Here is a 15,223-nt window from a genome sequence, read left to right on the forward strand (position 1 = left end):
GAAAATGAGGCAAATGGACTTGAAGCAGCAGCAGAAAGAGCAAAGAGAAGCACTACGCTGGGTAGATAAAAATGAATATTTGCACTTAATGGAAAAGGGGGAGATGATCTCCAGAACTTTTCCTACCATGATGGCAGTCCTATACAGTGGTACCTCAGGTTAAGTAGTTAATTCGTTCCGGAGGTCCGTTCTTAACCTGATACTGTTCTTAACCCGAGGTACCACTTTAGCTAATGGGGCCTCCCGCTGCCACCACACCACAGGAGCACGATTTCTGTTCTCATCCTGAAGCAAAGTTCTTAACCCGAGGTACTTTTTCTGGGTTAGCGGAGTCTATAACCTGAAGCGTATGTAACCTGAAGTGTATGTAACCCAAGGTACCACTGTATGTGTTTACTCAGAAATACAGTCCACTGGGTTCAATGGGGCTTAGGTCATCAACTTAGTGCTTGTGGATGTCCTTGTGTCTATGGACACATGCATTCCCACCAGTATCACCAAAAGTGCTGCAAAAGGTCTCTGAATATCTCCTCAAAAACGTACCATGCATGAGGGACTGCTCTTTCTGCTCGGTTCCAGTTTGCACTGGCTTCACCTCTCCTATTCAGAACACATTCCTCTAAACATGTTCACATTTCATTGGATGTAGTATTGTCATTGTGCCTGGTATTAAAAATGTTCCATTTTTTTTTTAAAAAAAAAAAACCAACCACCACCATCCACTTTATTATTATTTTTATTGAGCAGAAGGAAAACGTTGGCACTCAGCAGAATTGAAAATGCTATCTGGCTTAAGAACGTGACCTCTGCTGCTTCTGGTCTCGCTGAGCACAACATTTGGCTTTCCACCTTTTTGTAAAAACAGAAAAAGAAAAGAGCAACAAATAGTTCGCTCTCCAGAGTCTGAAAATGCATCAGTCTGTAAATTCTTGCAGACAGCTGGAGATGTCCCCCCCCCTATCTAAATTCTCTCTTCAGCAGAAGTTTTATTTAACACAAGAAATCCCAGTTGATGCACAATGGTATGGTTTAATTTTGCTACTCTTTACTATTAGGCCACTTCTGGTGGTAGTAGGATCATTTGCTGTCTACAGAACAGGCACGCGCACACACACACATGCGCACAAACACACATACATATCTACTGTTTCCATATATACACAAACACACCTCCTAAAAGAGGAATAACTTATCCCGAAAGCTTGAAATGTGTTTAATAGTGTGTTGGTATTTTTATTTTTTAATACTGGTGATAGGTACAAAAACTTTGGAAGGACTTTCTAAACAAAATTCAGAAAATGGCACGGTATGATTTTACCTCACACCTCCCCTTCCAGAATATTTTGACATGCACTGCATGATATGAGAGCTCTTCTAGTCAACCTATATATTGAGCATTCGTCCTGATTTGCTTGCACAAAGTGGGGAGGTTGTAGAATGATAAGCAATCATCCTGATTTACTTGAAGGGGTGGGATTACTATGTCTTCCCATTGTTCATTCATTCTGCAATTCACAATGCATTTCTCTTTCCAAACTACAGAAATTCTGTTTCTTTCTCCGTGTGGATTTGTCGAACTATGGCGATGGAGCACTTTACTCTATTTTAATTGCACACATCTAGATTTCCTTTAAGAAATGCTTGAATTCCTCCTGCAAAATACTGACAGTCTGGAGGTGCTCTGAAGCAGTCTAAATCCTTTCTTGGGCATTCCCCCTCATGTGCTTATGATCTGTAGTGAGCAGGTTTTCTGTTCCTGGCACTGCCTCTCCCCAGTCCCAGTCATGTGTCCTTTGGCGTTGAGGTTGAAGACCTGAAGCAGTGGGATTGCTCTCCATGAGTCTCTCCACATGACTAAGAACCCTGATCACACAAGGTTTTAAGTCATTTGAGAGTCAGTCAGCACATACAACAGCCTCCCTACTTCTTTAGAGTTTCCCTCCAAGTTGTGAAAAATGGCAACAGAGTCAACCTCATTTGATGTCTCTTACAATTGTAGTCATGTGAGGGAGAATACACCAACAGCGGTTATGCACCACTGGGATGCCTGGCCTTGTTACCATGAAACAGCAAGCCCCTTGTTACCATATCACAAACTGTTTTTGATAAATCTCAGTGTGGCAGTGGAAAACTGACTGTACAGCACCATCTAACGAAAGCCCTGCTGAGCCATGAAACATTAAGTGACATGCACCGGACAGCCTTTTTGGCCTGGTTATTTACGGTTTGGTATGGGTGTTTTGTTCCTCCGATCCATGAAAAAAATAGCATAAATTTATAATTTCCTTTTCGTTTCATTTGGCCTCTTTTTTCTCCCAAACAATTGAATTGCCTTAAATTGTGATACAGGACTATTTAGAAAAATGGTGGCAAGCCATTCTGAACTCATGGGATAGAGCATGTTTGTCAAACAAACAAATTAAGATGAACTAAAATAGTTGCTCTGGTCCATGGGGTTACGAAGAGTCAGACACAACTAAACGACTAAACAACAACAACAAAATAGTTGAGAGTAAGTGCCAATGAGCTCAGTAGGATTTCTGGGTAAACATACCTGTAAATACCTTGTATATGTGATCCTAGGCTGTGCCCTTTATTTTATCAGTGCAAAGTTGTCAGGTGTATAATACATCCTTTACTAAGTTTCAATAAAATATAGCTGTGAGAAATAAATGTATTACAATAATGAAAACGCATAACATCATGGTCAGTGTCTAAGATAACCCGATTGCTGGGTCCCGTGGATATATATCCCATATATATCGTGTTGTCGCTTAGCAACCACAAGGTACTAATCTTTTGGACTTGCAAAGTGGCCAAGACCAAACATCTATTGTGGAACCACCAAGAGTTCCCAGGAGACTCTTTAAACAACTTAATCATTTTGTTAAGTGGATAATTCTGTCGATGTAACTTGTTAAATATTTTTGAATTAAATATTATTGGACCATAAAGTTTTGGGAATATAGCAAGAATTAATAAACCTTTAATTGTGCTGATTACAAGAAAAAAAATTAATAGAAATTTTCATTAAGGTACAAATGTAACAGGATTAGAAATCATGACCTCATAAAATCTCAATTGCATTTTGCTTCATTATCTCTCCTGGAAATGCACAGGTGGTAAATTAGCCAAGAGGTGTCTTCCCTACTCTCCCATGCACACAGCAAAATATATTGAATATTGCATGGGGGAAAAACTTACAAGATTGGTTCAAAGAATGGCTATTATTTGGATCGTGATAAAAATGTGTGGACATGCAGAGAAGTAGTGCTTGCATCTTCCTTTGCTCATTGCCTCCAAATAAACTAGAAAATAAGGAGTATCCCAGCCCAAGACATTTTGCTGCCTAAAGCAAAGGACAAGGTGGCACTCCCTTGGCATCTTTATAGAAGCTGAACAGACTGTTAACTGAATCTTAGTTCAACACTGGTGGTGAGATACCACCACCCCCACCACCGCACAAGTGAAGGCAACAGGCTAGCTTGGAATGGGTGTGGTGAACTTTTGGCCCACCAGATGTTGTTGAACTACAACTCCCATCAGCCCCTGCAAGCATGGTCAGGCAAGGATGATAGAAGTTGCACTTTAGCAACGTCTATCTAGAGGGCCAAAGCTTCCCCACACCTGGCTCAGAAGGTGCAGGGAAGGTCATATGGCCCACACGGCTTTACCTGCCACTGCCTCACTACTGCTTCACATCCTGTAGCATCTGCTGCCTGAGGCTGCTGACTCCCTCCACCAAACCAGTCCCAAAGAGTGTTTCAGTAATTGAAGACCATTCTAAAGAACCATTTTGACTGAGATGAAGAATCACAACTAATAATTTGTGAGAAGCAATTTTCTAATGGGGCGGCAGGTGTGACCAGGGTTTCCACTTTGATTCTTGATTAGATGGGCATGGAAAGTGCTCACACACCAACCTTTTGCACTTCAGACAGACTTTTTCCTGGTGGTTTCTTTCTTTCAGGTGCCAAGAGTGCACTCATTGGAGTGCTGAAATATTCTTAGCAGTGAAATATTCTTAGCAGTGAAATATTCTTAATTATTCTACACATAATTTGAGTCAAAGCAGAGAGAGAGAGAGAGAGAGAGAGAGAGAGAGAGAGAGAGAGAGAGAGAGAGATTTATTTTACTGTCCAAATCTATTCATGTCAACCAGAGGGGGCTGCCTTTTTCTTTTTCGCAAGTGTGTCAGAAGTAAAATCTAAACTATTCTCTGATGGATTATAAGGCCAAAAGTGGGATGAGCACAAGACTCGTGGTATCTCCACATAGTTCTGCTATTATAGTCACCATTGAGAGGACACCATAGTAAATACCTTCAGACAGCTGTGTAGCTTTTCTGAAGCTTGCTGATCGTTTTTTGCTTGCTGTGAAGTTATATATCATAAAGGGCATGTGTTTCAAAACAAATAACTTCATATTTTTAAGGTGAAAGCAACAAACCTTTTCAATAATCTATTTCTACTCTAACATATGGAGTTCTCTGTTTTGAGTCACACAATTGTTATGTTAATTTTATATCAACCTGATCACTGTGTTGGAATAAAATTATCATTTATGATTTACTAAACCTACACCGGGTCTGAAATTTAAAGAATGCAATTTGATTCCAATATAGTTTGAAAAATGAACCCTCCATCTGCTCCTTCCCACTCCTACCTTATGGCTGGCATTTAGTTTATAGAACAATGAAGTCACCAGGACCCATTACAATAAAGAATTTAATGGGAAGATATTACAGAGGTATACAGTATTAAATTTCTTCATTGAAACAGAAGGAAAGTTTTGAACACACTCTGCTAGAGGTTACTGACATGTGCAAAATATATGTTTACACAGGAAAACAAATTTAAAACACCTGCTGCTCTTTCACAACAGCATAAGGAAGAATTATGAATGCCTTGAATAATCTTCATTTGGTACTGGGATTCCCTTCCTTCAGGGAAGAATGCCTTTACAGACTCCCAAATTTAGCTAAGGAGAAGATCATGCTTCCTATTTAGGAAGATAGGTGTTTAAACTTTGGGTCTATCTCCAAGAATTGTGCTAATGACTTAGCAGATAGTCAATGGAACGTAGGGTTTATAGTATAGGGTCCAATATGATGTCCCACTTAATGCCTATGGAAAACCTGTAAGTAGGAACTGAGCACTAAAGCACTCTATCTTCCCACGTTTTCCGGCAACTGATAATAAGTATTGGGATAACTAGGACAATTACCTACTGAAGCATTTTAGTATGCAGTGTATGCAGCATCTGTATCGTGGATCTTGGTTAGAGAGTAGACTTTACCTGTTGCAATCACACATAGAGAGGCTTGGAGAGAAGAAAATAATAAAGTTATTTGTTATAGGACAAAAAGGTTTCTAGTTCCAGTCTTACTAGTATATAGAAGAGCAAGGCAGCCATGCTTTCTTCTGTGTTCTTCAGGATAGTTTCATGGTGACTTCTCCTCTTGAGGTCTGAGAAAGAAGCATGATGAGGAGGAGGAAGTTGTACACAGGATGCAACCTAAGATGTATCAGTCTAAACATCAAAGAGACAGAGAAGTCAGCATAGAAATAAACATACGGGGATAGATCTGGAGGTTCCTCACTCTATCTGTCTTAACTCCAGGCAAACCCCCTTCTGCAAGCTGAGTTGCACCCAAACTTCCAACAAGAAGCATCTGCCTCCAACTGTGGAGGTAGAACATAGCCATTGATAAACTTATCCTCCATGAATTTGTCTAATTCTCTTTCAAAGTCATCCAAATCAGTGGCTAATGTGGAAACAAGGGCAAACTAAAGTTAAGACTGGAAAAAGGAAAACAAAAACAAAAAAGAAGTCAGGGGAGAAGCCAAAATTGATGGATTTGTTCATCCACACCTAGATCTAAATCAACTTGTAATGCCAGCATAATCCTACATGGTGTATTACTGTGTGAGCACTAGCTATTTCATGTCACCCTAAACACACTGAGTGGTATCCCATGAGCACAAAGATTTCCATTTGCGCAGTTAAACTTTGCCTCTGTCTCCTTTCCCCGTGTGCCCTTTGCATACTCTCCAAAGCTGTTCTGGAGAGTTGAGGAAACCCCCAGAGCAGATTAAGGGGGGCAACATGGGAAGAGGAGAGGGAAGGGAAAATCTCACTGCATAACCCAAAGCCATTGGGCTAAGGAAACTACTGTATTGGATACTGCCTGTTTTCTATGCAATGTAAGAGGGAATATTGGGTTTTTATTGTTGATTTACTTTCTTTACTTCCTGTAGCAATTAATTTTATAGAAGCTGGTGTTAAAAACAACTCATCAGTTAATTAATGGTTTTTCCATTATCAGTATTTATAGCATACATGACATACCAATTTATTAAATAATTTGGCTTGGATCCAGGGCCTTTGATGCAGTGATGGCTCCCACTGATGAAAGTAGGAGGGGTGATTTTCACAGAATCCTCTTCCTAAAACCTTCCATGCCCTCCCCAATGCTGTTTCAGAGGGTCCCAACCCTCTGGAAGGAATTCACAGTATGTGTATATGAGTGTCTGCGTGTTTATAGAAAGGGCGACAGAGAGAAGCAGTATTGTCCTATATATTTAAAATCAGACTATAACCAAGTGGATTAAAATTAAGTTTGTGAAACAAATCAAGGACCTACTCCAAAAGAAGAGTCAAACCTAAAATGCAATAATTTTGTGTAGTGCAGAGAATACTAACAATCCCTAATGTAGCCAACCGTTCTATACACTTCATCTTAGCATAAAGAAAGTCAAACAAAGCAGCTATAGTTATGGTTTCATAATGGCTTCATTCAGCATTTCTCAATTCGCCGGGGACTTCACCTAACCTATTTAACACAAACACTTAATGTAATTTAAAACCGCATTGTATTGATAGCCTACATGCTATTCTTCTTGACCTGAGGACTCTCAGCTTCAAGCTGCCTGTTTTTCTGTCAATTAAAGTTTCCCAGGGCCTCCCTGGCAGCCTGACTTGGCTATTATGTGTTCAGTGTACTGTGGAGGAGGTGAGTGAAAAGTTATTAAATATGTGTATGTACAGAACCTATATATTTTGCTAGCTAGACAGTGGTGCAATTGCACTGTTTAATAAGTTCATTTGTTGCTTGTCCCTCTCTGGTTTTTCACAAGCTCCTGTTTCAGCCTCCCACGCATGATTAACTGCTTCTTCTGCCATCCCAAATTCAAGGTTAACCTAAGGTCTCCTTCAGGTCGATGGACCATGTAATAGAAATCACACTGGAAGGACTATGTCACGAGAACTTCAGAAGCATTGGGGGTGGGGCAACTGCTCATTCTTCTCCATTCTTCTATTTTGGTGGTGGTGTTATAATAAACCATCAGATTTCAGGGGGGTGTAACATTGAAAAAATATGCTGTGCTAATAGTGCAATCCTAGTTGTGTCTACTCAGAAGTGAGTCCATTGGAGCTACAGGCTTGCACTCTAAAAAGCTGCTGGGGCACAGCCCTCCTAAAGACAGAAAAAGCCCTTGCAAAACCTCAAAGCCACACACTCAGGAGGCGGAGGAGGCCAAGCTCAGAGCCAAGTATGACACAGCTTCGGTGTTTGGTTCCTCCACCTCCTGTTATGAAGGAATGGGTTTCTGTGCAGTCAGTTTGAAACTGACCCAAAATCCCATTTTTTCCTCCTCCAAGGGAGCATTTCTAAAATTCTCTAACTTGAGCTCTTGAGCCAAAACCCAGCTGTATAAACAAGTGCTCAAAGCACTCTCCTTTATCAGTCCGTGATGGCAACGGATGGCCTTGGCTGTTCCAGTGGAGCAGGGATGGCACTCTGTCTATCTTATCTTACACACTCTGAAGCACAGACTTAGTCCGGGAACAGCGCCAGGAGTTGGTGACCTCTTGCTCCAAGATAAGAGTATAGGAACAGGAATAGGAACAACCTTTTATGGTGAAAAGTACAGGAAGAGGAAAACCCTTTTATGGTTAAGAGTAAGGAGCAGGAACATCTGTGATGTCAACTTGCGTGTATAAGCTGACGTGGCTGGATTCCTGGGGAAGGGGGGAGAGGGTGCCTGGAGGATATATATACTGCATGAAATTTCTCTTTTCTTTGGACTTGCTGTGGTCTGACCACACAAGTGCTTTCTGCTATCCGGAGAGCAGAATAAACTCTTTCTCTGAATCAACCTTGGTGTCATTTGACTTCCTTCCTCCCTCCTGGGAGCAACACAGACCCCACCAGTCGGTAAAGTCTAATAAGGCTACAGTTACAGAGAGGAAGAAGGGGGTAAGCAGCCCCCAGCTGGTGGCTGTAGCAGGAGGAGAAGGGTGCCAAGCATGAGAGAGGAGGAACTGCCAGCCACTGAAGCCGCATTGCTGCCATATTTAGCTCTGCCCTGGCTCCTCCCGACATCCCAACATCACGTGTGCAATGTCCCGTCATGCATGTGTCATTGCCTCCCCAGTCTTCTGCGCATGTTGGTGCCTGCAATCTGTGTGTGTGTCTGGCTGATACTGTGATAACAGGTTGCTGGAATGAATGGCCTCTTGGCCTGATCCAGGGGGATCTTCTACTGTGGCTATTAGACAAGGTGCTGATTAAACAAAGGATGCCTGTTGCAAAATCACGTTGTTATCTACAAAGTTCCTAATTGGTGAAGCAGATGTATTCTGTGCATGCTCATGATATTTATTTCTGAGACTCAGCCGTTCCTAATCATGTTTCCTCTGCTCAAATCAGTGAGAGGAGGCTGCGGTTCGAGAGAATGAGTTGGCGGTGCTAATAGTTAAACCCCTTAGGCTCTATCACACTTTGGGTAGAAAATTACCTGCACATTTTCCTTTTCAGTAAGCTAGTAGGCAAGAGCCTCCTTGCTTTCCTATTATTAGAGCCAACTGAGTCCTCCTTGCTGGTTCTCAAAACTTAAGCAAAAGTTAGGTTGCAACTTTAAGCACACTTACAAGGGACTAAAACCCACTGAACACAGTGCAACTTTCTTCTGAGTAGACATGGAAAGGATTGCACTGTCAGCTGATGGAGCTCATCTGTGTTGCTATGGGAACTATTTCCATGAGCTTCTGCAAGCATCCTCAATTCACTGTGTCCCACCAGTGATCAGCTGTCTGATCAGTTACTCCAACATGGTAATACTTGCAATCCCACATCAGTTGTATTTCCCCCAGTACATTCTTTAAATTATACAAAACATACCGCTTCTTTGTTCTGTTCATATAATACTGTAGTTTCTTTTTCACTGTTTTGACATCTCCCCCGCCCCCAAATAAATGGACATACAGTTGTGCCCCAAAATGATTAAAGGGGGAAAAAGGAACATCTAGAAGAGCCTATATCTGGTTATTGCTTAGAGCAATACATTATTAATAGGTAATGCAAATATGATATGCATTAATAAGTAATCTGTTGTTCAAGCTGCAAGGTACAAGTCTGAAAAATAGAGATTTAACAAGAGCTTATCTAGCTATGGGGTTTCACATATTCCAATTATTCTTCTGAAATAATCTGAGCCATAGACAAGAAACCTGGTTTGTTTTCTCTTCCCCCAAACAATATGCTTGCATTTTGCCTTTGAATTTGAATATCAAACTCAAAGCTCACTTCTTATTAAGATAAATTTGTAAGTTTCTAATAATTGGAATAAAATATTTTTGACTGCTGTTATCTAAATCCTTAGCATGCATATTATTAACTGGCCCCCTTAAATGAACTGAAAAAACATTTAAACACTTACATATATATATATATATAAAAGCAGCAGCATCCTCTATCATTTATCACTTATGAGCAACATGTCTTGCTTGCATTCTCTTATTATTTTGACAAGATTTGCTTTAAGGCCATTTCTTTTCTTTCATTCAGAGACCAAGAGAGAAGCCTTTGAAGTTCAGCCTATGCAACTTCAACAGGTCAGACAGCAAAACACACAACCACCGATATTGAATTCCACTTTGTTTCAAGGGCAGTGAATCAAGAGGGTTTGTTAGGAATTATTTTTCTGGTTAGCACAGAAAACTCTTTTTATCTGAACCAGTTTCTGCTTGGCTATTAGTGAACTTTTCCAGCTGCTGATGGAAGAATACTAGGAGTTCAAACCTGGTTCACTGGCGCAGGTCACCCGAGGCAGGCCACAGGAGAGGAGCCAAACAGGATTTGCCCTTAACATCCCTAAGCAGCTTGAGCCTACAAGAAAGAGAGAGCAAGCCCAGCTGGCACATTCACTCAGAGGGAATATGCATTTCAGTTGCATTTTCTTTTTTAATGTAAAAATAAAAAATAATGTGGAGGTAAAAGGGAAATATTTTCTTAGGCATTCCAGAAACTTGATTAATGTTGCTTCGTTAAGAATCTCATTAGGTGAAAAAAGAAGTAATAATTTGCACCTCTTTGAGTACAGTCGTGTAGGTCATTTCTTTCGCACTTTTCCAGTTTACTCTCATTTTTATTTCATACTTGGGGAATTAGTTTGACAAGGTGAGCTTTCTGTAACTTACAGAAGGTCTTTCTCCTTGCCGCAAATAACTCTATTGATTCATGAACATAAGAGCACATCTCTCCGGATTTGGAACGCATGTATTGCATATAGCCCTGATTTGGAAGAATGCTTGTGTAAGACTCAGGCAAGTCTTTAGTGGGGCTGGGAGCGTAGGTGGGCTAATCCATTGGCATCTGGGCTTATGCTTTGGTTCCTATGTGGACTTCCAGTTTATTTCATAGAATTCTAAAAGTATTTGGACCTGTTGATTTCAAATATTTTAAAAGATGTTCTAAAAATCCTGTTATTGTTAGCAATTCCAGAGCCTTTTTTACATCCAGAATGTGTCTACTTAAACAGATGGACTGTGCACTCAACCGCAACAACAACAGGAACATGACACTTGAAAGCGAGTAACACTAACCTAGTAGGTGAATCACCTCTAGGTGTTTAATTCAACAATATAGTTTAGGAACAGTGTGGTTTTTCTGATAAATTTGATAAATTTAAGAATATCTTGAAATGAAATTGGTACAGATTGCCTCTGTACCTATTTTTAATAGTGAAAATACTGAGAGATCTAGTGTAGTGTAGTCATAGCAGTTGGTGTGTCATTCTTAACCTGGGGAACCCAGGATTCAGTCATTGCTTAGCCATTAAGTTTACTGTGTGGTATTCAACAAAGTCAATACAGTGGTACCTCGAGTTACATACGCTTCAGGTTACATACGCTTCAGGTTACAGACTCCGCTAAGAACAGAAATTGTGCTATGGTGGTGCGGCTGCAGCAGGAGGCCCCATTAGCTAAAGTGGTGCTTCAGGTTAAGAACAGTTTCAGGTTAAGAACGGACCTCCGGAACGAATTAAGTACTTAACCCGAGGTACCACTGTATAGCCCTATTCAGACATTGCAAAAAACACTTAAAGGGATGAAGAGAGCATAGGGATACACACATACAATGTCCCCAACCTTGACCTAGCATCTCCACATTAAGTCCCCAAAGGGGGATTCAAAACATATTGTCTGAATGCAGAGGCGCAATCATGTTCTCGAAATGATTGAAGGGCCCTGATGTCAGGATGAAGGACATCCTGACATCACACACACAACATCGTGAGGAGCCATGAGGTGGAGCCAAGCATCCTCTGAACCTTCAGGGGGCCTAGCCTCCTCAAAAAAAATGGGGCGGGGGGCACGAAAGTGCCTTGGCTCCTTGCAGCCAGTGCCTATGTTTGAATGCACCTAGAAGCAGTGCTTTTTTCTGGGGGTACTTAAGGGTAGGCAGTACCGCTACCTTCCCCCCCCCCCCAGAAGAAAAACACTGCCTAGAAGCCATTGAGAACTCTGTTTGCAGATGGTTCCTGACTACAACTGAGAACTCTAAGCACGTTCAGCTGAATACAATTAGGCAGCAAAGAATGTGACATTGGTGGCAGGACCTGCACATATGCTCCCATGCCCTCCTCCCACTTGGTTCTTGCGGTTGTTCTTTAAATGCCTGAATCCAATTTATAACTTAGCATAATTTGCTTCATAGTGAGGTGGGGAGGTAACACAGCTTAGGGAAGCAGAATATTCCTAGTTGAATCTCTGGCATCTTCAGGTAAAAACGATCTAAGTTGCATGGATGGGAAAGACCCCTTTGTGGGAGCCCCAAGCCCCAACTGCACTATACATTTAAAGCATCATCATACTTTAAGCAGCCATGGCTTCTCTCAAAGAATCTTGAGGAGTGAGGGTGGTGAGAGTTGCCAGGAGGTGCCAATTCCTTCCCAGACGTAAAGTTCCCAAAGTGGTTTAACATTCAATCCCTCTTCCCAAGAAACTCTGGGAATTATAGTTCTAGTTCTGAATTAGTAAAGAAGCCTAATAGAGTTCACAAAGATTCACTCCACTTCATATTTAAGGGCATTCATCTATAGCAAAATGTGGGTCAAATAAGCTTCTTGGACTAGCAAAATTAGAACACATCTTAGTTTATTTTGTGCTAAATTTAACAGTGAGTACAGACAATTCAGTCTCTCTCTTTCTATAACACACACATAACTTCTCTTCATTTGGCAAGTGTCTTCAGGGTCATTCTTTAACATTATAGTGACCACACAGAAGTCAAATATAGGGAAATTGTTCCACATGGCAGTAGCTCCATGCAGAGGTTGTAAAGTGTGACAGTTGTTCACTGCATGCATTGCCCTTATGGCACAGAGAGGCTCCATGCCAGCACCAGCTGCCACTATGAATCAAACCTGATGAGTCCAGTTAGGCTCCAAAGGTATCTCAGACCATCTTTCAGAGTCTCAAAATATTTATTTTATTTATTCTAAAGATTTAGCCTGGGTCATTCCGTCAAATTGGTCTCCAAGGTAACTTTGAACGACTCATGATAAAGTGATAGAATGATACAGTACAAAGGCACTCCATCTGGCTATAGCAGAGGGAGGGAAGAGAAGAAGGACCACTCCATTGTCTCTAAAGAGAGACTACCAGGTTTTGACCATTTGCCGGGTTATTAGAAGACGTGTGTTGGCTAAGAACTAGTGCTGTGTTTGCTTTCCCCACTCCTCCCTCCACATCCCAATCCCTTTTGCCTCTATGTAAGCTGCACCCTTTTTGGCTGATGTGTAAGGACAAAATGCTTCAAATAAATACATAAAAACTCATCTCTTGGTAGTGCAGAAGCCAAGGGAGATGGATGGGTGGTGGTGGGGGGGGATGATGATGTTAAAGCCTCTCCCCCACCCTTCTGGAACTGTTGCTGCCTTTCCAGTGCCACCAAGAAATAATATCCTTCGGACAGTGTGCTGCCATGTAATAGCACCTGAAATTACCTGGCAGCACACCTAGAAAGGTGATGCTTGCAGCCAAACAGGCCAAATAGAATGTTTCTTTTCTTTCTTTGGCGATCACTCGTAGTCGAGTAAGATTGTCTTCCATAAACATGGTTTTTAACAATGAGTCCATAAGTGACTGTGGAGGCCAATTCTGGACCCACACATCCTTCCACAATGGGGACATTGGTTTCTGGGAGGGAGTTGATCAAGGTGTGGATTTGCCAAGTGTGCCTTCCTCTTAGCATGTTTCTCCCTTGCATCCTGAGTTTGAGTGTCTTCAAAGCCCATGACACCTTTGGTAAAGGCTGTTCTCCAGTTGGAGCGCTCGCAGGCAAGTGTTTCCCAATTGTTGGTGTTCATACTACTTTTTTATAATTTGCCTTGAGACAGTCTTTAAACCTCTTTTGTTTACCACCAGCATTACGCTTTCTATTTTTAAGTTCGGAATAGAGTAGTTGCTTTGGAAGACGATCATCAGGCATCCACACAACATGACCAGTCCAACAAAGTTGATGTTGAAGAATCATTGCTTCAACACTGGTGATCTTCGCTTCATCCAGTATACTGGCATTAGATAGGTGATGCTTGCAGCCAAACAGGCCAAACAGAATGTGGCTCCTACTTAGCTCATCTCTGGGGAAGGGCCATAGCAAAGTGGCACAGCACCCGCTTTGCATGGAGGAGGTTCCAGGTTCATTCTCCAGCATCTCCAGGTAGGGCTGGGAGAGAACCTAGCCTGAAACCCCATAGAAGCGCTGCCAGTCAATGTAAGGTGTTACTGCGCTAGATGGTCCAATAGTTTCACTCAGTATAAAGAAGTTTCCTGTGTTCCCATCTATGAGCTCCTAAAGTCTTGTGCTTGCCTCACTGCTTTCTCCCAGAAAACCCCATCTCTACCAAACATCCATTGGCTTTTCTCAGGATTGATGTGTGCTGCAATTTATTGCTAAATAGAGGGTTTTCCTGGGGAAAGTGGCGAGGCAAGGACGAAACCACTCAGGCCCATGCCTAGAAAGTATGGGACAAAATGGAAAACAGTTTGGGACAGTTTTCTAGGTATGGGACAATTGCAAATCCAGATGAGCCCTATAACTCTCTGGTGTTTCTGCAACTGTTGTCCTTTCAAGGTCAGATATCCTTCACTCTGGAAAAATACTGTCAGGCAGCACCAGGAACAAATTCCTGGCTCACTTGTGTTGGGCTGCTGGCTGGCTGATTTTGTAATACAGAGACAAAAACAGTGCTTAAAGAGATAGAAAAAGCTCAGAGGCAAACCTATTTTTAGGGCCAAGGGTAATTACCCTGAAAACGACAGTAATTTCAAAATTTGTGTACGTTAAAACCATTCCTATGAGTTGTGGTTTATCAGTTCATGTGATCTATTCAAGGTAATTGTTGGCCTTGAACAAACTCCCCAACCTTGTGACTCAGTAGGATTTCACTAGGCCTGAAAGGTATCATAGTGCTTCAAAGCTGCTGCCAGCCATTCTACGGGCTTCACAGGAACACAAACAATGAAGTTTTGGGCCCAGAGCTTTGATCCTTGTCTGTCTTTGAAAGAAAACAAGCCAGCACAAGAAATGTGAGGCATCTTCCATCCAATTGGCTGATGGTCAAAACCCCTTTCAACATAAATATTGAGATTCTGGTATTTATGAGGCAGTGAGATTGTTTGCATTTGTCCCCCAGCAGCAGGAAGTAAGCCCATGGCAAGCTCGCACATCTGGAACACTCGCAATGGGCTGAACATGAAGGGACGTGTCATCCTGGAATAGTCATTGATGGTGAGGCAATGTCTGCAAACAGCTCCCAATAGGAATAATAAATCCACAGGGAATGGGAAAGAATCCTCTTTTATAAGAACATCCCACACATCTGCCACCCGGTCTGTTTGACTTTCTGTCGCTCCTGGACTATTTCCTGGC

This window comes from Podarcis muralis, chromosome 3 (assembly GCF_964188315.1).
Source record: "Podarcis muralis chromosome 3, rPodMur119.hap1.1, whole genome shotgun sequence".
NCBI classification, from domain to species: Eukaryota; Metazoa; Chordata; class Lepidosauria; order Squamata; family Lacertidae; genus Podarcis; species Podarcis muralis.